Here is a 27,931-nt window from a genome sequence, read left to right as displayed (position 1 = left end):
TCTTTGGCTATGTGTATTTTCACCAAAAAAAAAAGAGGTTGAGAAGTTAGAGGGTTGATATGTTGTGGGGTTGTTAACCAATGTCATAAAATAACATGTGTACTTCTGTTTCATGAGAAACTATCTGTTCTGTAAGCCTTCACCTGAAGTACAATAAAAAAAAGAAATTAAAAAAAATTGTATTTCAAAAGAACAATACATGTTCATTGTATTGATAAGCACAAAGGAGAAAACAAGTCACCAGCTGTTCAACCACAGAGAGTTAAGAACAATTAACAATGTAATACATATAACCTTCCAACTTCCTGAATGTGTATGCAGATACATACATATATGTGGACATTCCCCAAGTACCCATTCTTATAGTACTAGGATCGTATGGTGCAAGATGCTCCAGCATTTGCTTTTTCTCATTTCTATGTTAATACAGCCACATTGTCTTTTAGGGTATTTCCAATATTTCTGCATTTATAAAGGTCGGATGAACTTATGTTCATCTTCTTTAATGATTTTCTTAGGATAGAACTACATGAAGGCTACATAAAAAATGTTAGTTTTTTAAGGCTCTAGAGTTACTGCCACACTGCCAGAAGAAAAATTCCCACCAGTCGTGCGTAAGCGCCTGTTTCTCCACATACATGAGTATTATTTTTTAAACCATTGTCAATCTCATAAGATAAAACTTGCATTTTATTGTTGACATTTATATACCTTTGATTTTTACTGAGGCTGAATACACTTGATATATGTTTACTGGTCATTCATATTTCTTATTTTGTAATTTTTCTGCTAAAGTGCTTTGCATATTTTTCTATCAGGGTATATATCTTTTGTAAGAACTTTATTATAATGCCTTTGTGTATGTGTGTATGTGTGTCACTTTTTGCTGAGCTTAATTTTTGTCCATGGCTTTGTCTGTATGTATATGTGTTTAGGCTTTTTAAAGTATGTGTGCATTTTAAAAATTGTTTACTTCAGCTTTCAAATCCATTTTGACATATTATGCTGTCATCTGGAATGTGTCTTTTTTTTCCCCCCTCTTCTTTATTTAAATCTTAACCATTCTTCAAAAACCATTCCATTCTTCACTCACCTCTTCCCTTCTCTAAGCTATTGCACCTAGGGAGTGTTATGTTAATAGTACTTAATTGTTCAGTTTCACATGTATAAATTTTCTCCTTTCAACTAGATTTGCAACTCCTAAAAGGTAAGATGGAGGTTTATACACTTTGTAACTCATCACACTACCAGGAACTCCATAAATACCTGTGATCAATTGTGCGTAGGCTGCTTTCTCTCTCTATCCCATCTCCCATCAACTCCCACTCCAGCCCTTGTCCCTTGAAGATTCTTTAACAAATTATTTCCCCACTCATTTCCATCTTGGCAACAGTCAATAAAAATCCCTTCTTTGCTCCTAAGTATATTAAAAAAAATTCTTGCTTAATATCCTTTAAAAGTTTTTGCAATTTTCTAACCTGGTACGGACATTAACCCATAACCTGTTGCTGTCAAGTCGATCCCAACTCATAGCGACCCTACAGGACAGAGTAGAACCACCCCATAGGGTTTCCAAGTAGCGGCTGGTGGATTTGAACTGCTGACCTTTTGGTTAGCAGCAGTCTAATCTTCTTAGAAAGCTAAGTAGAACTGTGAAGAGTAAAGAATAGATGGAAAAACTCACTTATAGTTCAAAAAGAATTTCATTTAAAACATAACCTATTTAATTCATTGTAGATCTGAATAGGATACCTAGTGTGAAACATACCTTATTTTAGAAAGGACAAAAGAAATCAATATCTACTCCCAATTCTGCTTCATTATAATAATAATTCCATACTTCAAAAAATCAGCCATTTAAAACTCTGTGGAGCACAGTTCTACTCTGGCACACATGGGGTCACTGTGAGTCAGAACTGACTCGATGGCAACTGGTTTGGTTTTGATTTACAGAAGGGAGGACACCAGTTTTTTATTTTTACCACATCCATTGGCAGCATAACAATGACAGAAGGAAATCTGCCAGAGCGACTGCATAAGTAAGCAAGGTATTCCTAAACACAGACTCTTAAAGGTCCTCAACCTTGCTGGGTAGCAGTTACGTTGCATTATGTTTCCAAAGACTTATTTGGCAGTTGTTTACAACCAGCACAGTGATTTCTCACCGTCAACATGGAAATCATCTACAGGGAACCAGAGCTCATTTTTCTGAAACATCTGCCTTAGCCAGAAAATTAAATCCTGTGTGCACATGATCATAAGGAAAAAGGGAAGGCAGAGGGAAAAAACAAACAAACCAGAATAAGCCTTCTAATTCAGGAGCAAACACAAAGAGCTAACTGCAGGATGCACTCATTCATGAGAAAGGGAACGGAAAATTACTATAAACTTCAACATGGGATGTTACGGAATTTAACGCAAACACTTTAGAAAAGTTGAAAACACTGGTTGTCCCACAGCAGTTTATATACAGTGTTGATTTATATTTTATACTTTTCAATCTGTGTTTTCCACATAATTGCAAAGTTTGGTGTCTTCAAACAACAGCACTCTAACAACTTAATTTGTACAGTGTTTAACAGTTTATAAAGTATTTTCCAGGGCTTCAACCACTGAGGTTTGGACCCCTGCAGAGAATGTGCATTTCTAACAAGTTCCCAGCAATGCTAATACTGCTGGTTAGGGACCAATTCTGAGAGCCACTAGGAGAGTAGTGGTTCTCAAAATTTATTATACGTAAGAATCACCTGGGAATCTTGTTAAAATGTAGATTCTGATTAAGTATATCTGGGGTGGAAAGGCAAATACTCAGCAAGGGTCACACCAAAATGAACCAATTAGAAGCCGTGGTACTTTTCACATCTATGATCTGACTTATGGCATGTAATCTATCCAAGTTCACTTTAAAAACTACCCAGACAGTGCTACACTAAGACCAAAGAAGGTTCCAGATTCAGGAGTTAAACAACCTTTCTGAGTCACTGGGTTAGTTCAAGAACAACACTGGTTTGTGGCTCTCCTGGGTGAAAGTGAACTGATGCATAATGTGTCCCTTGACTTTGGCCACTGAGTGAGAGTGAGGAGATTTTGCTAGACTGGTAGCTCCAAGGTCAGGCATTTGGACATCTCCAGCTTGGGCAAGTGCGACAGGATCTTCACCTTTAACTGTCCTGACTTTCTGCTTCCAGACCGTCACGTAATCTTCTCTTCCTGTTCCCAGCTCTCCCGCAACTCGCCCTCCCAGGCTTGCCCTCTAGGAGCACCCTCCTTTTCTAGCCATCCTGTTTGCCCTTTCACAATCATTATTTCATTTGATACTCACCTACACTAAGGCTCATCACTGTAAAATGCAGTATAAGGGGACAAAGAGAATACCCCCAAAGCTTCCAGAGGGGAGGGGAATGTTTGGTTACCTAAGAAGGATCAAGAATCAGAATGGCTAAGCTTAATATTAGACACTAGCTAGCTAGTACTGCTGTCTCATGTAACTCCAAAGAGTAAAACAGGGTTTGATTAAGTGCACATGCCTCTTTACGTTACCCTATTGTCCTTTGCTTGGATGCAATGTCATGCAGATTTATGTGGCTACCATTTTTATTTACTCTGCATTACTAACTTCTTGAATGGCAAACCAAACATTTCCCTCTCCAGCTGACCAGCAATGGTCCTTTAACTGCAGTAGGGGGGTAAAAACCATTTTGTGTGAAAACTGGTAATAACTGGCACTTAATATCAGAATAAAATTATGCTCCATGCTTTAAGATGTTGTCTGCCCAAAGCTTTGAAAGATAGACAGTAATACTACAATATTACTGAGTTTTTGTAGAATTGTTTCATTTGATAATAAAATGTGCCCGTCTCATCTGAAAAAACAATCATAATGACTGCCACATTGTCAGCTACCCTTGAAGAGGCCCATGTTAACAAGGAACTGAATTCTGCTAACAACCATGCGAGTGAATTCAGAAATACATCCTCCCCCAGTCAAGCCTTCAGATGAGACAAGCAGCCCCAACTGATAGCTTGATTGCAACTTCACAAAAGACCCTGAGGCAGAGACACCCAACTAACTGTGCTCCCAGATTCCTGACCCATAGAAACTGTGGGATGATAAATATTTACTGTTTTAAACTTCTAAGCTTTGGGGTAAATTGTTATGCAACAATAGATAACTAGTACAGGTGCTCCACAAACACTAACAACTAGCTCTGCTCACACAAACCACCCACCAGTTACTACAAGATCTTTCCTCTATCAAGAAGACAAATGTATAGAGTTTGAAACAGGTCGTTGCTTGAGAAGCAGTCCTTCAGGAATTAGACTTCGAAAGTAGATAAAGAAATTTATGTCTGGTCTGTGTCTAAACCACATTATAAAATCTAAGAACAATTTTAAACTTCTTTCCCCCTACCCCCACTTTCCCTCTTACATCCATGGCAAACATGCTGAATATTTTCTAGAAAATAGAAAGTAACAGCTGTCATTTTGGCTGAAGACAGGAAAACACATAACCCCATTCATAGTCAAAATAGGGATGGTAACGTCTGCTAAACATGTGATTTAGGCATTTTACCATGGTCAAGGATTTGTGTCTAAATTATGTGGTGTGAAATAGGGACCTCAGTTCCCAGCCATAAAGAGCTTCAGGACTTTCAATGTATCTGGGATACTTCTAGAATACATGCTTCTTCGGTTCAACCCTTTGAACAGCCACAACTTTCAGACCCAACATGCTCACACTAAAAACTAGCTACTCTATGAAGTTCAACAAAATTTTTCAGAAGCTGTAAACCTGAACTATGTTTATGATAACAGCTCGACTGTGAAGAATACTTGGGGCTTTCAAATGCATTACCTGGAAACAATCTATTGAGCAGCTGATATAAAAACAAGTCTCCACTATTCTGTTTCCTGAAGTTTCCTTAACTCCGTTCAATCTGGTTAATACTACTCTTAAAAGTAAATATTGTGTGTAATGGTTTTAAAAACTATTTTACTTCAAATATACTGTCACTGGATTCAGGTATTCCCTTTTCTCAGTTTCATCTTAGCAACTCAGGTCATTAGATCTACTCATTAATATCTGAATGCCTGTTCGTGCTAGGCACTGTGCTTGCTTGGTGCTTTGACAGAGCACACAGTCCCTGCCTTTGTGGCACTTACCTCGTACTTAATCAGGAGAGACAAACAAATAATAAAGATAATAACTGTGATCTATGCTACAAACAGAGAGCTGAAAGGGGCTATCAGAGAACAAGGGGACTCAATCTAATCCAGCAGTAGGGAATGGCTACGAAAAGTTTCCCTAAGTAAGCAACGTTTTCATTTTTACCTGAAGAATGAATAAAAGTTAGTTAGCAATAGGAAGGAGAGGAAAAAGCATGTGCAAAGAACTTTCAGGAACTTAAAGAAGGTAGGTATGTATACAGCTGGAGGGTAAAAGGACAGCCAGTGGGAGAGTGACAAGGAAGAGAGATGAAGTTGAAGAGGCAGATGGGGCAAGATCATGCAGGACCTTAGAAACCACGTGAGGATTTTGGATTTCATCCTAAAAGCAATGGAAACCATTAAAAAGGGTTCTTGGTGACATGATTCAATTTATATTTGCCATCACTCAGACTGCCATGTGGAAAATGGATTGAAGATACCAAGAGTGGAATAAAAGATAATGGCAGTAAGATGAAGAGAAGTGGGTAGATTTCACTTTAAACCCATTGCCGTCAAGTCGATCCTGAATCATAGTGACCCTATAGGACAGAGTAGAACTGCCCCACAGGGTTTCCAAGGCTGTAATTTTTATGGAAGCAAACTTCCACATCTTTCTCCCACAGAGCAGCTGGTGGGTTCAAACCGCTGACCTTTTGGTTAGCAGCCAAATGCTTAACCACTGCGCCACTAGGCCTTCTTTAGGAGGTAATATCAGTGGGTTTTGGTGATGAACTGCATGTGGGGAGACAGGATGAGGGAAATATCAAAGGTAACTCTAGCATAAGCAACTGGGTGAATGGTGATATCCTTCACTGAGCTAAGGAATTCTGCAGGAAGGGAAGACTTTTCTTGGATGGTGGTGGGGGATGGAATAAGAAGGGTGATGACTTGTTTTGGGCGTTAAATTTCAATGCCTCTGAGACACTCAAATGGTGATGTTAAGTAGGATATGAATAAAGAACAGGACAGGTCTAGCTAAATATAGCAATTTGGAGAACGGTAGTCATTTGTATAAATGGTAACTAAAGCCACGGACTAGAAGATATTGCCTATGAAGAAAGGGCAAAGTGAGATAAGACCTAGCCCAGATATGTGTGAATATTTTTTTACAATTTATTTTTATTGTTGAGAATATACACAGCAGTACACCAATTCAACAATTTCTATATGTAAAATTTGGTGACATTGATTACATTCTTCAAGTTGTGCCACCATCTTCACTCTCCTCTTCTGAGTTGTTCCTCCCCCATTAACATAAACTCACTGCCCCCTAAGTTTCCTATCTAACCTTCTGAGTTGCTGCTGTCAATTTGATCTCATATAGATAGATCTTAAAACAGCACAATGCTCAAGACAGACATTTTTTACTAGTTAAGCTAAACTATTGTTTGGTTTTAAGAAAACTTCAGGGGAGATTTTTGGTTTACAGTTTAAAGGTTATCTCAGGGCAATAGTTTCAGGGGTTCATCCAGTCTCCATGGCTCCAGAAAATCTGGATTCCATGAGAATTTTTAATTCTGTTCTGCATATTTCCCCTTCTGATCAGGATTCTTCTATAGAATCTCTGATCAAACTGTTCAGAGTGGGAGCCAGGCACTATCCAGTTCTTCTGGTCTCATGGTAAAAGAGGTAGTTGTTTATGGAGGCAATGAGCCACTCATTTCACTTCCTCTTCCCACTTCTGACTCTCCTTCTTCCTCTGTTGCTCCAGCTGAATAGAGACCAACTGTTGTACCTTCGATGGCCGCTGGCAAGCTTTTAAAACCCCAGGCACAATAAACTAGGAGGTAGAACAGAAGCACAAAACACAATAGTAGGTCAATTAACTGGGATGTCCCATAAAACCATGACCCTAAACCTCCAAACCAGGAACCAAATCCCGTCAGGTGTTTTGGGTGTACATAAGCTGCCTCAGCAGCTACTCTTTTTTTTTTGTTGTTGTTGTTGTAAAGTGTGTGAACATCTTTAAAAGACAGGTAGAGGAGAACAATGATATAAATATGAAGACTGAGAAGGAGAAGCCAGAGTTGAGAAGGCAACCAAAGGAATGTGGTATTACAGACATCAAGGGAAGACAGAACCTCAATGTAGTGGGCTGAATGTGGTCTCCAAAAAGATACGGACACATCCTAATTCTCAGAACCATGAATGTCACCTTATTTGAAAAAAAGGTCTTTGCATATATAGCTAAGGATCTTATCTTAGTTTTCTAGTGTTGCTTTAACAGAAATACCACAATTGGGTGGCTTTAATGAAAAGACATTTATTTTCTCACAGGTTAGTAGGCTAGAAGTCCAAATTCAGGGTGCTGGCTCTAAGAGAAGGATTTATCTCTCTGTTGGCTCTGGGGGAAGGTCCTTCTCTCTTTTCAGCTTCTGTACCTGTTTCTTGGTGATCTTCATGTGGTATGACATCTATCTTCCCCTATCTGTGCTTGCTCTCTTCTGTGACTAATCTGCTCTTTTTTGTATCTCAAAAGTGACTGGCTTAAGACACAATCTACACTGATATGGCCTCATTACCTTAACAAAGAAAACCCTATTCCTAATTGGGATTATGTCCACAGGTATAGGGCTTAGGATTTACAACATATATTTCTGGGGGACACAATTCAATCTACTACAGATCTTGAGATGAGATCATCCTGGGTTATCTGGGTGGGTCCTAAATCCAATTAAAAGTGTCCTTATAATAGATTAAGGCAGAGAGAGATTTGAAATAAGACAAAAGAGGAAGAAACAATGTGACCACAGAGGTAAAGATTGGAGTGATGTGGCCACAAGTCAACGAATGCTGGCAGCCACCAGAAGCTGGAAAAAGCAAACAACAGATTCTCCTCTTGATCTGCTGACACCTTGACTTTAGACTTCTGGCCTCCAGAATTATGAGAGAAAAAAATTCTGTTTTCAATCACCCACCTTATGGTAATTTACTATGGCAGCCACAGGAAACTGAAGGTGGGAGTGTTGCAGTTTCTGAAAGGTCAAGTAAGATGGCGGCTGAGGAATGTCCACAGAGTTTAGGATCACGAGGTCTTTAATGACTTGAATGAGAGAGCAGTTTCCATGAAGAGAAATGAGGACGAAAGTCAAATGGAGGTGGGATGAATTGTAGGCAATGGAAAGTATTAGATAACTCCTTCAAGGAATCCCACTGCCAAGGGAAGGGACAAGAAACTGGAGGGGTGAGGAGTCCAGGGAAAGTATTTCTTTTTAAAGACTGGAGATCTAGAGCATGTTTAAATGCTTATAGAAAGAGTCTAGTAGAGAGGGATAGCAACAAATACAAGAGAGAGGGAATAACTGATAGCGGGAAAGCAGGAGGGGATATTTACTTACTTACCTATTCGAGTAGGTAGCATATTCCCATGATTCAAAATCCAAATGCCTGGGATTCTTAATTAGTAACAGATGGTTGCACAGTGAGCATAAAATATAGAAGGAAGAAGAGCACTGGTGGAGAGATTTTATCCCATTATGAAGCCACATTAAACATTCTTACTCCCTGACAGGAGACTTCAGTTCCAAATGTCTCCACCCTGACAATTGCTAGATAAACCTGCCAAATTCTGACTTTCTTTTTGTTTTCTATTTTTTTGCAACATATATATATATATATGTTGTTGCTGTTGAGTTGGCTCCGACTCATGGCAACCCCATGTATGCAGAGTAGAACTGCTCCATAGGGTTTTCAAGGTTGTGAACTACTTTTGAAAGCAGATTGTCATCAGGCTTGTCTTCCAAGGCACCTCTGGGTGAGTCTGAACGGCCAACCTTAAGGCTAGTAGTTGAGTGCTTAATCATTTGTGCCACCCAAGGACACACATATACACACAAATTAGTAGTTGTTGTTAGCTGCCATCAAGTTGATGCCGACTCATGGCAACCCCATGTATATGTACATACATTTTAAAGTTACATAAGCAATACCAAACTAAAAACCCATTGCCGTCAAGTCAATTGCGACTCATAGTGACTGTACAGGATAGAGCAGAACTGCCCCATTGGGTTTCCAAAGCTTTGAAACCCTGGTGGCATAGTGGTTTAAGTGCTACGGCTACTAACCAAGAGGTTGGCAGTTCGAATCCATCAGGCGCTCCTTGGAAACTCTATGGGGCAGCTCTACTCTGTTCTACAGGGTTGCTATGAGTTGGAATCCACTTGATGGCAAAAGGTTTTGTTTTTTTGGTTTTAATCTTTACAGAAGCAGACTGCCATATCTTTCTCCCATGGTACAGCTGGTGGTTTTGAAGCACTGATCTTTCGGTTAGCAGCCAGGTGCTTAACCACCGCACCATCAGGCCTCCTTACATAACCAATACAAGAAATAATTTCATAAAGCCTTTTAAATTCATGCAGGACATATCTTAATATGCCATGTTATACTCTGTGCTAAAATAATTTCTCCGTCTCCTTGTTTTAAGAAGCCTTCTTTTACTAGGTAAATAAACTCATCAGATTTTCTCTATCATTTGGTGGGAGGTAGAATAGGAAAAGAGGCAGCAGAAAGTAGTTCAGCTTTTTTGGAGGTGGGGTGAGGACGGCATATCGGATATGCATATTGTTGTTAGTTGCAGTCAAGCCTATTCTAACTCATGGCGACCCCATGTGTGGAGAGTAGAATTGCTCCATAGGGTTTTCAAGGATGTGACCTTTTGGAAACAGACTGCCAGGTCTTTCTTCTGAGGCGCCTCTTGGTGAGTCCAAACCACCAACCTTTCAGCTAATAGCCGAATGCTTAAGAAGTCTGTGCTGCCCAGTGACTCCTAGGATATGTATAAAACCAAACCAAAACCCACTGTTGTCGAGCTGATTCCCACTCACAGTGATCCTATAGGACAGAGTAGAACTGCCCCATAGAGTTTCCAAGGAGTGCCTGGTGGATTTGAACTCCCAAACTCTTGGTTAACAGCTGTAGCACTTAACCACTATGCCACCAGGTTTTCCAGAATATGTATACAGAAGTTTAAAAATAACAGGAATCTACGTAAATCTCTAATTAGAATGATCTTATTCCCTATATTTCTTTTGTAAATTCATTTGTTCAAGAAGAAGCTCATTGACTTTAACAGAAAATAAGTAGTCACCCTGCTAAGCTTTCCTATATTGAACTCAATGCACAAATACTCCGTTAGTTATCTTCCATTTTATACAAGAAATGTGCTTGCAAACAAAATGTCAGTGGCTTGTTAAGCCCACAGAAAAATTGAACTTATCTACAACTAGAAGTCGACAAACTTTCAAAAAAAAACTTTTTAGTTGACAAGAAAGTCAAAAAAACAAAGAAAATCATTTATGTGATTCCTAACAGTAAAATATACTAAAAACAAAAGTGAACTACAAACTGGAGCATCTTCTAAATTAAACTCAAGGTTGCCAGATTAGAAACATAATATAAATATAATACTATCTCTTTTCTACTATTGTTTAAGATATTCCTATTCTGACCTACAAATTTGCCCCACTAATGAAATGGAATCTGAAAATCTGGATACAGCCACTCTGGGAAGAATGACAACAGTGACTTTAATTACGGTGATAGTCTGGTTCCTGAAACAGAGCCAAGAAAACAAATCAGAAGCATATTCAAACAGGAATAAGAATGCATTTAGTAAGTAGTGAGAAGCCAAATTCTAATTCAGTGGTTTTCAATCCCTGGAGTGCATCAGAATCACCTGGAAGCTTTTCCACAACTACACCTTTCAGATATTCTCATCTGATAGACCTAAGCCAAGGCCCAACATTTTAATTGTGCTTGTTAAGTGCTACAAGTGATTCTGATATATAGCAAAGACTAAGAACAATTCCTCCCGTACAGCAGCAAACTGTACTTGGAATAGATCCAAATCCTAATTACACTAATTTCTACTTCAGCAGTTCCCAGACTGATGTTCTATAAAACATCGATCTTATGAAATGCTCTTCACAAAAAAATTCCCTGTTTAGGTGAATTCATTGCTTTGAGAAGTCCCACTGAACTTTATCAAGCATTTCATTCATTCCTACGTTTTTTACCTAACTTCTACCAACCCACAGACTTTTGGAAACACTGCCCAAGGGTGCGGTGTGATAAAAGTATTACCCTATTGGAAATGTACAAAACAGATATAAAATGCACCTCATGAAGCATTTAAAGGCACTCCCAAAGGCAGAATCAACAGACATGCCAACAGTCAGTGGCAAGCTCTCTGCACCCAGCTCCCCACCCCAAGTTCCATTCCTCTCAGAATTAAAGGCAATTAATTGTTCTCCCAGGATAACATTAAATGGTGGTCAGCATACCTAGCTCCTAAAAGATATTATATACTATTAACAGGGAAAATACTGTGAACTAAAGTCTTTAACAAATAACATTAATCAAAAACATTCCTATGGGCAAACTATTATACAGAAAATATACGTAACTTTTCCCATCAACAAAACAAAAGCCTCTAAATGTCTTTGATTGATGACAATATGACTTGTTTTTTTAAGTGCACAATTACATCAGAAATGCCACTACAGAAGCCTGAATATAATCTTTGCCTTAGGTCTCCCCTACTCTGCCCCCATCTCATATTTAATTACACACATACTCAAGCAAGTATTACTCATTATTTGTTTTGAGAGTAGTCTATTTTATAACTTTGTAAGTTCCTTGAGGGTGACAGTCAAGTCTTTTACAGCTTCTAGCATGCCTCTGTGCATCCATAATCTGTTGACAACTGCCATTTCTAGAGTGCTGTATTTAAATCTCATTTCCTAGGCAGAAAGCCCATGCTCTTAGGGTCTAGGATCTGCAGCCAGCACTTTTCATTGAGGGACCAATGTATGAACAGTTATTTCCCACAGCCAGACACTTGCCATCAAATTGCCATTGAGTCGAGTCAGCTTGGCTTTAACTCATGGCAACCCATGCGTATCAGAGTAGAACTGTACTCTGTAGGGTTTTCAATCGTTGATTTTTTGGAAGTAGACTGCCAGGCCTTTCTTCTCTGGGTGGACTTGAACCTCCAACCTTTCAGGTAGCAGCCGAGCACATTAATCGTTTGCACCACTCAGGGACTCCCAATCAGGAATCTGTTTTTGTCAGGCTAAACTATGTTTAAGAGGAAAAAAATCTAGGAATTTTTAAAATATGTTTTTGTTTACTATTTTATCATTTAATAGCACCAGGTAGCTAAAAAATTCTCCTCACAAGATATAAGCTAGACATAAAAGCTTCCCACATGTCTGGGGTCTTAAACGCTAGCCAGCGGCCATCTAAGATGCATCAATTGGTCCCATCCACTTGGAGCAAAGGAGAATGAAGAAAACCAAAGACACAAGGAAAATATTAGCCCAAGAGACTAAACAACCACATAAACCAGAGACTCCACTAGCCTGAGACCAGAAGAACTAGACGGTGCCCGGTTACCTCCAATGACTGCTCTGACAACGAATATAACAGAAAAGTGTGGAGCAGAACTCAATTTCACATAATAAGACCAGACTCAATGGTCTGACAGCGACTGGAGGAACCCCTAAAACTATGGCCCCTGGACGCTCTGTTAACCCAGAACTCAAACCATTCCCAAAGCCCACTCTTCAGACAAAGATTAGACAAGACTATAAAACAAAACATAATACATGTAAGGAGTGTGCTTCTTAGTTCAATCAGATACACGAGACCAAACGGGCAGCTCCTGTCCCGAGGCAGGATGAGAAGGCAGGAAGGGACAGAAACTGGTTGAATGGACACAGGGAACTCGAGGTGGAAAGGGCAAGTGTGCTGTCACATTGTGGGGGTTGCAACTAATGTCACAAAACAATACGTGTATAAACTTTTGTATGAGAAATTAACTTGAGCTGTAAAGTTTCACCTAAGCACAATCAAAAAAAAAAAAAAAACAGAGAGAATACATTCCAAAAAAAAAAAAAAGCTTGCCACAGTGGAATTATTTAAACTGGAAGAAATTCATACCATGAATTCCAAAAAAATCACCAAAAGAGACCACATGTTCATTTTATTTAATACGTTCCTAAAAAAATACTGCCATAGCAAAGTGGGGAGAGGGGAGCCAAGCAGCCTGACTACATATGTAGAGGTAGAAAAAACTGTATTCTCTACAAGTCTTTTCAGGAAGGGTTCCTTAAAAACTAATTTGGGGTAGAAGTCCTTGAGGGATCCAAGGGAGAAAGAAAGGAGAACATTTCCCTGGCTAATGGGGGCATGATGTTGGAACAGAGTAAAGAAGAAAAAATAAGGCAAGAATGGTATGTTTCAGACGGCAAAAGGCATTACACTGCATAATGTGGACAAGACCTTTAATTTTCAGCAGAACTACTAGACTCATAAAGATTGGGAGCCTGTGGATTTTTTTGGTGTGGAAATCATTAAAGAGGCAGAATTTTATGTCTAAGTTGCAAGGGCAGAACTGAAGTAGGTTATGAATTGGGAAAGTGTTTGAGGCAAGTTTACTTAGCCCTGTCAGGAAAAAAGAGGGTCCCATCAGACAATCGAGTTACACACAGGGAACACGTTAATCTACCCAACTACAAGGGGGAAGAGACTAGAATAAAATAACAGCTAAGTACTTCAAGGAGTCCCTGGGTAGCGCAAATGGTTAAGCACTCAACTAATAGCCAGAAGGTTGGCAGTTTGAACCCACCAAGAGGTGCCTCAGAAGACAGGCCTGGCAATCTGCTTCCAAAAGGTCAAAGCCTTGAAAACCCTACAAAGCAGTTCTACTCTGTACACGTGGGGTCACCATGAGTTGAAATAAACTCTATGACAACTAACACCACCACCACCTAAGCACTTCTCTCTTTAATCTTTTAACATTCTCTCTTTAATCTTCATAATGATGTTATGAGGTACACCACCATTCAGAGATTAAACACCTTGCTAGGTACAATCTAGCAAATGCCAGAAGTGGGACTTAAGTATAGGTCTTTCTGACTCCAAAGCCTAACAACTCCTAACAAGGCTCCTAACAACCACCCCATACTCTCACACTTCCCACTTTAGTTCCACAAAGACTATAAAACTCTTATTTTTCTCAAATATTGCAAATGGAGGTGGGGGAGCCAGGCTGAGCAAAATGGTATTCAACAAAAGGAATGAGGTCTCTGGAAGGAAAATATGAACAAAGTCCCATCACATGCTAGTGGGTTTAAATCAAAATAAATTATATTACCTACCATAAACATACAAAGCTCCATTCACTCTGAAGCTTGCTAGCACTTTTAGGAAAAGAAAGCAGACCCAGAAATAGTCCTACAAGCCCTTATCCACAATTCTAAAACACAATAAGCTCTAAAAACTAAATATTTTCCTATGACTGGTGTCAAAACTCAGTTCACAATAAAACAAGACCTAAACTGATGTTGTCATTGTTATTGTTGTTAGGTGCCATTAAGTCAGTTCCAACACATAATGACCCTATGTACAACAGAACAACACATTGCCCGGTCCCGCACCATCCTCACAATCATTGCTGCGTTTGAATCCACTGTTGCAGCCACAGTGTCAATTCATCTTATTAAGGATCTTCTTTTTCGCTGACCCTCTACTTTGCCATGCATGATGTTCTTCTACAGCATTTGGTCCCTCCTGATGACATGTCCAAAGTAAGTGAGACAAAGTCTCACCATCCTCACTTCTAAGGAACATTCTGGCTGTACTTCCTCCAAGACGGATTTGCTTGTTCTTCTGGCAGTTCATGACATATTCAATATTCTTTGCCAACACCACAATTCAAATGCATCAATTCTCCTTCAATATTCCTTTTTCACTGAAGTTACAGTGTTTATTTTATTCTTTTGTGTATGTGTGTTCCATTAAAACTTTTAGATATTTAGAAAAACAGGTGGTAGACTATAATTTGCCAGTGCCTGATATACAGCAGTACTGTCCAACAGAACTTCTTCAGAATTATTATTTTTAAATTCTTTTTAAAAATATTTTATTTTATTTTTGTTGTTCAGAATATACGCAGCAGAACATACACCAGTTCAACAGTTTGTACATATACAGTTCAGTGACAGTGATTATATTCTTTGAGTTGTGCAACCATTTTCACCATCCTTTTCTGAGTTGTTCCTCCCCCATTAACATAAACTCACTGCCCCCTAAGTTTCCCATCTAATTTTTCTGAGTTGTTGTCTACTTGATCCTATATAGACAGATCTTAAAAGAACATAATGCTCAAGGCAAACATTCTTTACTAGTTAAGCTAAATTGATCGTTTGGTTTTAAGAAGACTTCAGGGGATTATTTCTGGTTTAAGGTTTAAAGATTATCTCAGGGCAATAGTTCTGGGGATGGAGTCTTTATTTATCCTACTTAGTGTGAATACTCCTATTTTGCTTAGAAATATTAATATGTATAACTAAGGGTACTATTCCAGATCCTTTACGGGCATTATATAATATACAGAAAAGCATCTTTCAAAATCTGAAAAATTCTATATTCTGAAACTTGTCTGGCCCCAAGGGTTTTGGATAAGAATTATGAACCTGTATTCCAAGGTATTTTTAAAAGAATTTCCAAGAATAGTTAGATCAGAGGTACTCAGTCTTTAGAGTTTCACAGATCAGTAAATTTTCTAAAATATTTTGAAGATGATATAGGATTACAATTTTTTTTTTTCCCTTTAAGCAAGTAAGGTCAGTAAAGGAGCTCTGGTGGTGCAGTGGTTAAGTAAGTACTCAGCTGCTAACCGAAAAGTTGGCCGTTCGAACCCACCTGCTGCTCCTCAGGAGAAAGATGTTTGCAGTCTGTTTCTGTAAAGATTACAGCCTTGGAAACCCCATGGGACAGTTCTACCCTGTCCTATAGGGTCACTGTGAGTCGGAATCAACACCACAGCAATGGGTGGGAAGGTCAGTAAAAACATCCTTGTCAATATTATTTTTAAAAAGGATATTTCAGCACCAAAAAATGCAGGAAGGCCCTAATTTCAATGCAAAGGTCAAGTCTTTAAATTGAATAAGTTTAACTTCATGAAAAATACTATGTAGTCCTCATTTTTCTTACTTCACCACAGGCTGGTAAAACTTTACCGGGGACCAGCACTGATCTGGTTTGAGGCAGAGAGCCTACTTGGCTGCATAAACTTACTTGAGAAAGTTGTTAAAAACACAGACCCTCAGACTCTATCCTAATAGATTATGATTCAGAAGGTTTGAAGGTAGAGACCCCAAATCTATCTATATACTTTAAAAAGGTCCTAGGTTGTTTCTGATACGCAGCCAGGCTTGGCAACCATAGCTCTAGTCTGTAGGATCTAGCTCTACCCTCCTTTTCCTCATCCAACTTCTTTCCTGAGTGGGCGGGGGTGGGGAGGAAAGGATAACAAGAATGCTTCCAAATGGAGAATCTGTCCAGCCTACTGTTTGCAATACCAGTTATTCCTCCAACAGTTTATGCTGGACCAGCTAGCCAACTAGAAAACCAAGGCTATTAGCAGTGGAAGAATGGAAATTAGAGAGTTGACAGGCAAGAAAAACTTGTTGAAGCAAAACTCCTCTAAGGTGTGGCTTCTGAGTTCCTTTTTCTTCAACCCAAAGACTTCTATATATGATGCCTAAATTCAGCACAGGTATCTGAGAAGACAGGCATTTTTGTCTTTTAATAATAATAATTTAAAAATACATGTGAGTATGTGTTTCCCTTCACGACTGTCTACAGTATCCAGCTTCTACGCCCCATCTATGATTCTGGCCTTTATTCTTCATCCTCAGGGGCACTACAATAACTAGTAGCATTAACTCAAATAATGCAATGACCAATCACTAAAAAAAGATAATCCAAAGCACACTTGATGTTTTATGAAGTAGACTATATTCTCCCACACTCCAGTAAAATAAAAATAATTCCAGTGATTTCTCCTTTTTGGAAAAAGCTTCCCTTATTCCCTTATTTGACTGTTTAAAAATCTTAAGAATAAACATGGCTAATATTTTTTAAAACACACAAAACTTTCAATTTAATAAACATTCAAAGCCCTCTACTAGTTAAAAAAAAAAAATTTACTAAGCTCTTCTAAAGCAAGGCTAAATGCTAAGCGATGGTGGAGACAAAAGGGGAGATATGAATAACCCCTATTCTCCTGGGGTTAATCACTAAATCCCATTTGAGGAGAATCCCCTGGCCTCTAAGCCCTACAAATGAAAAGGACTTTCTCTCACTTGATACGTATTCTAAAATCACACATTGTAGGAGATTCCCTCCTTGTTAGGACTTCAATGATGAAACACGAATTGTGTTATGTCACCGTATACTGAGCATTACATGAACTCAACACTATACTGGTAGCAGAGGGTTGAATCTTTCATGATTTGCTCCATAACCTGTGTGCTTCTTATACGCCCCAACTAAACGATGCTTTCTTCTAGAACCTACCATTAGTATACAGCACTGGTTCTCAAAATGTAGTCCCAGAACTGGCATCATCATCAGTATCACCTGAGAAATTGTTAGAAATGCAAATTCTCAGGCCCCACCTCAAACCTACAGAATAAGAAACTATGGGGTGGGGCCCAGCAATCTGTGTGGTAACAAGTCCTCCAGGTGATTCTGATGCTAGCTCAAGAACCACTAGTACAAAGCAAGTAGAAAAATGCGTTTCCTTCAGTAGGTCCAAAGCGAGGGGTACCGTATATTCCACCTTGATCTGAAATAAAGCATCCAATTAAAAGACACAGTCTCCTCAAAATACCTTCCCTCAATCCAATGTTTTATTTTATGAGTTAAATAACAAGAAAACAAGCCACAGTCAGAGATTTAGTCTGAAAACTACACTTAAGGGCATCAGTCCCAATCCAGCCTGATCTCCTACAACACCTTTTATATCCTCTTACATCTAAAGTTCTGGAAAAGGATCTTCATATGGTGATTCTTAGACACTCTAAGAGTGCAATAATAAAACCAAAACCAAACCAAACCCATTGCCATCAAGTCGATTCTGACTCATAGCGACCCTATAGGACAGAGTAGAACTGCCGTCTTAGGGTTTCCAAGGAGCAGCTGGTGGACTTGAACTGCTGATCTTTTGGTGAGCAGCCGAATGCTTAACCACTGTGCCACTGGGCTGCAATAAAAGACCAACCAGGTCTGAATACATCAAACTTACTAGAGAAGTAACATGGAATCATTTGCTACATTTTAGAATTGTATTCAACAAGGAGTTAAAGTTAAGCTTTTTTTTTTTTTTCCTTCCACTTTTTATACTTTCAAGTTTATAGAATTAAGCCAGAACATCCCACTCTTCAAAGGCTTCTAGCCAGACAATTTTACTGCATTACTTCTTTGCTTTCAGCGGGGACAAAGCAGAGCCCTAGTAGGCACATTTTGTATATCTGCAAGGCTGCAGAACTAAACAGTTACATCTGTTTAATATTAGAACGAAGTTCCCACAAATCCTTAGATGGAGAGTGTAATAAAAAGAATACCATTATCAGACAAAAGTAAGATCTCAGAAGATAATTACACTCTCTTCTGCTCCTGTTTACACTAACTCACTACATTGAAACTTCGTTTTCCCTGAGATTACTGCATTTTAAAGGGTGGGCAGCACAAATTGATAGTCCACAAAGCTCCTACTTTAAAAAGTAGATAATTTTCATGCAATTGTTTCAGAGCATAGAGAAATGAAAAGAGCATTCTAATTATCTGCATACAGGTAGCTCAACACATTAAACCAAACAAAAATAGCACAAAAGAAAATCACAAAATTCCATGATATAAATACAGAATTTCAAATAAAATGAGTTAATAAAATCAAGCAATTTACTTAAAAATAAAACAAAACAAAAACACTCTGATCAAGTAAGGTTCAGCCCAGAAATGCAAGAATGGTTTAAAATTAAGAAATACAAAAATGTTTTTTAACATATTAACAGGCAAAGGAGAATAAACTATGTGGTCACCTCAATAGCTGCCAGAAATATGTTTAATAAAATTCAATATTCAATTTTGATAAAACTCATTTTAAAAAGGAATAAAATCAAGCTTCTTTAATCAGTTTACTCTCCTGAGCATCTCCCTGCCCCAAAGCTTTAGTGCATTCCCATTAAAGACAGGAAAAAATTAGGAATGTGCACCATCATGACCACTATTTTACTTTGAGTGCGACCATCCAACGCAACTCGTCAAGAAAACAAGATCAGAGGTATAAATACTGGAAGAGGCAAGATTACCTTATGATTTTAATTTTTCAGCAAGACTAAGAATCAAATGAAAAGTAGTACAAACAGTCAGAGAGCTTAATAACAAGACTGGTTAAATAAACACTTCAAAAATCAACAGCTTTTGTATAAACCAATAACAACCAGTTAGAAAAGATAAAAGGGAAAAAAGATCCAATTTATAACACTACAAAAACATCTAAAATTCTTGGGAATAATCTTAATAAATAAAACCACAATGAGACATTATTTCACACCCATTAGGACAGCTATAATCAGAAATACGAACACTAACAAGTGTTGGTGAGGATGTTGAGAAGTTGAAACCCTCACCCACTGCTGGTGGAAATGTAAAATGGTGCAGCTGCTACAGCAAAGTGTTCCTCAAAAAGTTAACACAGAATCACCATATGACTGAGCAATTCTACTCTTACATATATATACTCAAGAGACTTGAAAGCAAGGACTCAAACAGATTCTTGTACACCAATGTTCACTGCAGTAGTATTCACAATAGACAAAAGGTGGAAACAACCCATGTGTTCATCAACAGATTAATGGATAAGCAAAATGTGGTATACTATACAACGGAATATTACTCAGCCATAAAGAAAAATGATATTCTAATACATGCTACAACATGGATGAACCTTGAAAACATTACGCTGAGTGAAATAAGTCACTTGCAAAAGGATAAATACAATTTCACTTACATGAAATATCTAGAATAGGCAAATGCATAGAGACAAAAGCTTATTAGTAGTGGTTACAGGGGCTCGGGGGAGGATAGAATAGGAGTTATTGCAAGTAATAGGAATCTAGTTTATGTTAAAAGTTGCATTTCAAATAGTGAAGAAATAGATCATTTAACAGAGTGTGGGGACAACTAGTTAGCCATTCAAAAGAGGAAGAGGGAGAGAAAAAATAATGGAATCTTTACCATCACACAAAAATACTGTAAATTATATATAGATTAAGGTTTAAAATGTTATTCCTGGGGGATTTAATTCATAAAAATAAGGTGACTAAACAGAACACCCAAGATAATCCATTTCTATATTAAAAAATGCATATATATGTATGCACATATGAATATGCACAGAATGTATTAAATATATCCATCAAAATGTCAACCGTTATCTCAGTATGGTGGATCTATACAGTGCTTTGCAGTTTGTTTGTTTTTAATGCATATCAGTGTTTTCTAATTTTACAACATTAAACATCACGTATTATTTCTCTAATATAAAACAGAAAACTAAAAATGCTGACTCAAATTAAGCTGGACACATGCGTTTGGTCTGTCATATTTGTACAGTGCTTTAGAGTTCACAAAGTGTTTTTATGTGCATCATTTAATTCTTAAAATAACCCTATATATTCTCATTTTATGAAAATGGAAAAGGAGGCAACAGACAGGTTAGGCAGCTGTGCCCAAGGTCATACAAATAGAAAGCTGGCAGAGACAAATTTCAAACCTAGATCTTCTGACTTCAAATTCAGTGTGCTATCTAAAACATGGCCATTGCTTCCCTAATTTGTAACACTACCTCAGGAATTAATCACATAGTCAGAATTTGACAGCTTTATTATAAACAATTGCAGTATAAAAGCTCAGTCGCTAATGCTCATATAATCAGATCTTATTGAAAGAAGAGCATTGGCAAACAACCCCCAAAACTCGAGAGTTAGAGAAGGTGTGGATTTTATGTCTGTTCCTAAGTGTAATACATAACTGGCAAAATATATGTCTAGCCTAACATAAATGCATAATAAAAGTGACATTCTCTCAAGCTAGAAGAGTCTCACTTTCAAGATATCCTTTGCCTTTGCCACCAGCACTGACTTCCATTCTGGTTCTGCAACACTTCAGGGTATCTCTAACCACCTCTGGAATTTGAAAATATAAATAAGCCACACTTTTCCAGGGGGATGTATATGACAAAATTTTTTAAGTTTGTGACTTATTGACCAAGATGAAAATCACTTGGCTAGAATGTATTTTTTCCTCCAAATGTTCCTACTGCTTTCCTATTAAATTATACAGGAGAAATTGTACATGTAGACCACTGTAAATCTCGGTTTGGTAAAAATGTACCTTCATTCATCATTCCTAAAACTATGTCTCATATAATTCTGTTCCAAAGATGTTTAGGTATACTACAGGCAGGAATCATGGTAAGTGGCATGGGATACAACAAACCCCTTTTGGAGATCCACAATTCACAAAGGACATTAATATAATAAAAGCTCTGAGAAATTCTTCATCACAGAAACCTTTGTTTAACCCAATTTACTCAGACACAAAATACTTCTACTATGGCGTAACTATTCACGTCTTATGTTCAAGGCAACTGCTGGAATAAATGTAATTATTAGCTGAGCACCCACAACAGACATGGCAAAACATGGGTAATTCTGAAGTCTTTCCTACCACAAAAACATTAACTCTTTAACAAGTCCCTACTTTCAGTCTAGTGAACTCTTCACCCACCAGAGTCTAGTTCAAATATCACCTCATCTGAAAATCTTCCTCCAGCACTCCAGATATTGGTAATTACTCCTTTCTCCTGGTTTAGAAAGCATTTTATTTATGTCTCTACTACCTCACTTATCACATCATACATCACTGTTCATCCTTCTGTCTCCCTTGCTAGCTTGTGAGCTCCTTGAGAATAAGTCTGATTATATTTTCAGCACTTTGAACAGTGCGGGACACGTATGAGCTTAATACGTGGTAAAGAAGTACATGATTTCACTATGTTATAATAGTTCCCAGAATTCAATACCTGTATTTCTAAACTCTTATACTGATATCCTACCAACAATCAGAGAGTGTTATGCTCTCTTCCTAAAACTTGCATGCACCACTGCACACCTGCTCTCATGGTTAACTCAGTTCTGACATGCCCCTCTGGCGAAGCCCATTCATAGGTTTTTCCTTAGGTGATTTTTATTTGTTTGCTTTTTGCTTTTTCTTTTAGTCTACTTGAAGTATTTAGTAAACTTTTTTTTTTTTTTTAATATCTTTGTGCCTTTCCACCTGCTGGTCCCTGCTTGGAACGCAGTCTCAAGATTTTATTCACCTGGGAATATTCCTACTTATCGTTTAAGAATAAACTCAAACAATATCTTCTTTGGGAAACTTTTGCATCCTTCCCCCTTTTTTGGAGGAGTTAAGAATTCCTCAAGTTAGCTGCCTGTAAGTCTATTACTACGTATCAGACACTGTACTAAGTGCCAAGGATAGAAAGATGTCAAGATGTAGACCCTGCTCACGGTTTAGTAAGGCAGACAGACATATGAACAAACAATCACATTATAACAGTATTAAAGGCAACACCAAAGGGAAGATATATTGAATATCTGACACGTGTCAATTACTTTGTTAGGTGCTTTATTAAACATCATGTATAACCATGTTAGATAGGTATTTGAATTGAACAGAGTCTACGAGACTCTAAGGACCGCCGTACCCTTAGTTGTCTTCTGAAGAAACGATCTCCAAGAGATTCTTTTTATATATGCTACAGTCTGTACCACAGACAATGCATGAAACCAACCTACTGCTGTGGCCACAAGTGACTGAACCAGGGCTAAGTTCCCCAGCTGAGGACAACCTACAGGTTGAACTTGAGGGAAGATCAATCATGTAGGATATGACTTGGCTCAAAATCCTGCACAATGAAGGCCATTCATTTCGCAGGGTGACAAACCAACCCAAGAAGATACTCTCTCGGGAAATACAGGCAGTCCCCAGGTTACAAACAAGATCAGTTCCTGAGTCTGCCTTTAGGTCGAATTTGTAGATAAGTTGGAACACGTGCATATGGTTCTTATTCAGCCTTACTTCAGCGCAAGAAAAGGCTCAAAGCCTTTTCAGTGATTTAAAAGCTGCACATGCAGCAAGTGAAGGTAATTGTGATGAAGAATTTGTTGTGAGCAAGAGGAGCAAGGGTTGACTGAATCGTTTCAAAGTGAGGGCAAATTTACATAACATTAAAGGGCAACGTGACATTGTCCACAACCTGAGGACTTAATGTATTCCAATCTGGGACTCTCCCCTGAGTTCCAGACTGTTGTCTGTCTTCCTTACTCAAATATAAGACCCACAGTCTGAAACAGAGCCTGGCTTATAATAAGTGCTTAATAAATACTTGTTTAATGAATTATCTAAGAGGCTGCAGGAACATTTTCCAAGAGTTTGGGAGAAGAGTTACCATGAAATGGACTCCAGGAATCATTTACAAGTAGTTATTTATAATGAGAAGTACCTGGGTGGAGCAAATGATTAACTCCCTTGCTGCTAACCAAAAAGTTAGAGGTTGGAGTCCACCCAGAGCCACCTCAGAAGAAAGGCCTGGAGATCTACTTCTGAAAAATCAGCCACGGAAAACCGTATGGAGCAAAGTTCTACTCCGACACATATGGGGTCATCATGAGTCCAAACTGACTCAGCAGCAACTGGTTTTATTTGTAATGAAATATCAGAAAGATAGAGAAAACAATGATTTGGATGGGGCCAGTGGCAGGCTTCAAAAAGATTTTGAAGGAATAGGAGCTCACTAGGCACATAAGGGGTGGAAAAAGCTTTCAGTGCAAGGGAACAACAGGTACAGAGACCCAGAGATGTGAAAAGATCAGACAGGTTCAGAAAATGGCACTTCAGGAAGTCTAGAGCAGTGGGAGAGGAGGCTGGAAGCTCAGTAGAGGCCAGAGCACCAAGGGCCACAGTACTGTACTGTGCCCTGTACACACCCTTTACTACATAACCTCTCTGTCTGCATTTACTTCTTGGTTTACAGGTCTCTTTTCATTAAACTGTGAGCTCCTCAAGGGTAAGGTCTCTATGAAGAATTCACAGCTATACCAAAAAAAAAAAAAAAACCCACTGCCATCAATTCTGACTCATAGTCACCCTATAGGACAGAGTAGAGCTCCCTCATAGGGTTTCCAAGGCTGTAATTTTTACAGAAGCAGACTGCCATATCTTTCTCCCACCAAGCAGGTTTGAACTGACAACCTTTTGATTAGCAGCTGATCTCTTAGCCGCTGAGCCGCCAGGGCTTATCGTAACTATAGTCCTCTACATTTGCAAATGAGCCAACAAATGATTACTAAGCACAAATACACCTGAAAAGACTGTACAAAATTAACTTTGGTTTTCAACTGCAGCCCTTATAGTAACTCACAATAGTGATCAACTCGTAGATTTGTAATTTGTCCAGGTCTTTTCCTTAATGACTGTTAAAAACTGTGTCGTAAATCCTTTTCATTGTTCTAGGCACTTGTTTGAACAGTTTTAAGATCTTCCTCTTTTTAGCGTGATTTACTAACAAGTCTCAAACATATGATCCATTAGACAATGCTGCCACCTCAGAGTAAACGTTCTTTTTAATCCACTCTATTGGACTTACTTCTCTCTATATACAAAATATAATCTTACCATAGTAAAATACAAGGGCGCATACTGATATACATGTTACAGGATAAGGAAAATAAGAATTCACAAAGCTTGCAAAATCCTGGCCAAAACAGAATGACTCACTGCTTACATTTTGCCACTGAGAACTAGAAAAAACAGTCTCAATTTACGTAAAGTCATGAAACTAAGCAGTTAGAATTTACAAGGTTTTAGACACATATGCACTCTCTCACACACACCCTAAGGGAAAAAAGCCCACCAGGCTTACCCCAATACTTAATTTCCTCCTTCCTCAAAAACAAAACCCTCACTGTCCAACATGTAAATTAATATTTTCAAACCTCTAAAATCTCAATGAAAACTAAGAGTGGTAAGTTAGTTTCTCCCCATAAAATTCCTGGCAAGATTTATTTAGACTCAACATATTTTGCACTATTATCTAGAAACATATGGCTGGAACAAACACAATTGAAAACCAAACCGACATACTATGAAGGTGAATACAAGTTCTCTGTCAAAATAAGGACTATTCTTTTTAAACAGAACGTTCTATTATCCATAGGTTGAGTGTGATCAAATCACAATGTGCTACGCAGCTAAAGTATGTCCTACATTTGATGATAAACGAGGGTGGACGGGCCTTTACTGCAAATTCTCAGCCACCCTAGTTACTCTGTTTTCAATATAATCCAATTCCATCTACTTAAAAAAAACAATAAATTTTAAATCCCTTGCTGCCAGTAACCCTTCTCACCTGTATTTTCAGCAATTACCACCAAAAGAACTGTGCTGGGACAAACATTCTAGAGAGGGTATAACGATCAAATGCCATCTTAAGAAAAACAAGAATAGTTTACAACTAACAAAACGGATTAAAGTTCCCAACCTTGCAAAGCTTCCCGTACAGTGTATATCTGCCTCTCTCGTATTCACCTTCCAGTTGCCTGGAAGAGGCAAATGGAAAATGTTAGTTTCCAAGAGAGCTGAGGATGAAATTCAGGGGGTGGGAGGGTGAAGGACTCACTCGCGTAAAAGAAGGCAGAAGACAAGAAGGCAGAAGACAAGCGGCCAGGGTTCCCAAGTCAAATTAGGTACCGAGAATGAGGGCTGGAGTGAAGGGGAAGGTGGAGGGTATATGCGAAACACAGATAACACGAGGGAATCCGCCGAATGGGGGAGGGGCAAAAATGCGCAACTCCTCCCCTTTCCGTCTGCGGGCGAGGGGGTATGCAGCACTGGTCAGATTGCCGAGCAGTGTTGCACTGGGGTAGTGAGGGGACTCACAAGCTGGAAAATCCAGTTCGAGTGTTAGAAGAAGGCTGAGGAGCTCAGGGAAGTTGGGGGGTGGGGGTGGGCAGCATGCCTGTGAGGGGGGTAAAAAGGACTAAGACACCCCCTACGCACAGTCCCAGGGACGGGGGTGACCCCAGCGGACGCCCCTTCCTTCCAATGGCCACGACGTAGGACCCCACCGGCTTACCCTTCCCACAGGAGCTCGGGCAGGCGCGCGCCGCCCCTCACAGTCCCGACCACGGCGGGAAGAGAGGCGCGGGGCGCCCCCAGAGCCTGGACCGCGGCGCTCCCCCCGGGTCCCTTCCTCCGTAGCCGAGGCGACCGAGCCCACCTGGGCTGGCCAGAAGCCCCTTCTCCAGACCGTACTCCGCCACTCCTTCGAGAGTCGCAGACGTCGCCGTCGTCAGAATAGTCTCGGCCTTCAGCACCAAAACGTGAGCCACACACAGCACAAGAGAAGCGCTGCTCCCACTTTCCAGGTTACCTCTTACTGCACACTGGCTCTTCACCCCGCCCCCAATCCAAGCCATTGGTTACCGGGCACCGCCCCCGTTCTTCTATTGGACCGAAGAGGATGCCGCTCAGTCACCTAGAAGGGCATATGTGGTGTTTATTGGTCTAAATGTGAAGTAGTTCCCTCCTACTCACTCAGAAATTCCAGCTTTTGATTGGTTGTAACATCTGTCTTTTTTGCTTTCCTCGTTCTTTTCCTCGGGGTGGGGAGCGTCCTTGCGGGACACACCGACTCTGATTGGCCGACAAGATGCTACACCAGTCCAGGATAGGTATTGGGCCAAGGATAAGTCCAGCCCCCACGGGGTGGGGGTGGAGCCCAAAAGCGCAGCACCTTTGGGTTTGTTTACACAGGCTCTTGCTCTGCTTCCTTCCATTGGCTGAGCCTACAGCCACTCCCACCAGGTTGCGCCACTCAGTGCAGCGAGGAGCGAGGGTGGGGGCGGATCTCAATGGGATTTCCCCAGCTGTCAATTACCTGGGGAGGAGCTTTGAGCAGGCTCTTGCTGACCTGTTGCTGGGGTTAAGCACGGTAAATTGGGGAGTTGGGCTCCTTGGAAGGCCAGAAGGAAGCAGAGGGACACGTCCACATTTCCAAAAACAGCCTAACTTCTTGAGAGCTTTTTTAAAAATAAAATCTTATTTTTCTCCTGAATTTCAGGAGTCTATTGAAAGGCATTCGACTGTGGATTATAACAAATTGTGGGTAACATTGAGAGGAATGAGAATTCCAGAACACTTAGTTGTGCTCATGCAGAACGTGTGTCTATACCAAGAGGCAGTCGTTCGAACAGAACTAGGGGATACTGCGTGGTTTAAAATCAGGAAAGGTGTGCATCAGGTTGTGTTCTTTCACCATACTTATTCAACCTGTATGTTAAGCAAATAATCTGAGAAGCCAGACTGTATGAAGAAGAACGATTGGATTGGAGGAATACTCACTAACAACCTGTGATATGCAGATGACACAACCTTGCTTGCTGAAAATGAAGAGGACTTGAAGCACTTACTGATGAAGATCAAAGACTACAGCCTTCACTGTGGGTTACACCTTAACATAAAGAAAACAAAAATCCTCACAACTGGACCAAGAAGCAACATCATGAGAAACAGAGAAAATATTAAAGTTGTAAAGGATTTCATTTTACTTGGATCCACAATCAGCACTGATGGAAGCAGCAGTTAAGAAATCAAATGATTCAGTCGCAAAAGGACAAAGATTGCATAAGACCACTATTATAAGAACTCAAGAAAAAGTTTAAACACAGAAAGAAACATTCTTTGATGGTTATGAGGGTGGGGAGGGAGGGAGAGGGGTATTCACTAACTAGATAGTAGACAA

At 39.4% G+C, this 27,931-nt stretch overlaps 1 protein-coding gene across 3 annotated transcripts in view; it reads right to left on the bottom strand.

Annotated features, from left to right (window-relative positions):
* Positions 1–26,567, bottom strand: part of PAIP2B (poly(A) binding protein interacting protein 2B) — a 42,535-nt gene extending 15,968 nt beyond the window's left edge. The window contains exons 1-2 of one of the 3 annotated variants that reach the window (XM_023732850.1): positions 26,408–26,567; positions 25,670–25,727 (exon numbers count right to left, since the gene is read on the bottom strand). The gene's annotated coding sequence lies outside the window, so the exon portion shown is untranslated. Of the gene's footprint in view, positions 1–25,669; positions 25,728–25,807; positions 25,864–26,407 lie in introns of those variants that run through there. The other 2 variants (XM_012556304.2, XM_023732853.1) reach the window with 2 other exon arrangements.
* Positions 26,568–27,931: the final 1,364 nt, after the last annotated feature.

This window comes from Trichechus manatus, unplaced genomic scaffold, assembly GCF_000243295.1.
Source record: "Trichechus manatus latirostris isolate Lorelei unplaced genomic scaffold, TriManLat1.0 scaffold00004, whole genome shotgun sequence".
In the NCBI taxonomy this organism is placed as follows: domain Eukaryota; kingdom Metazoa; phylum Chordata; class Mammalia; order Sirenia; family Trichechidae; genus Trichechus; species Trichechus manatus.
The sequence above is the reverse complement of the archived record's forward strand: the minus strand, read 5'-3'. Positions and strand labels throughout refer to the sequence as shown.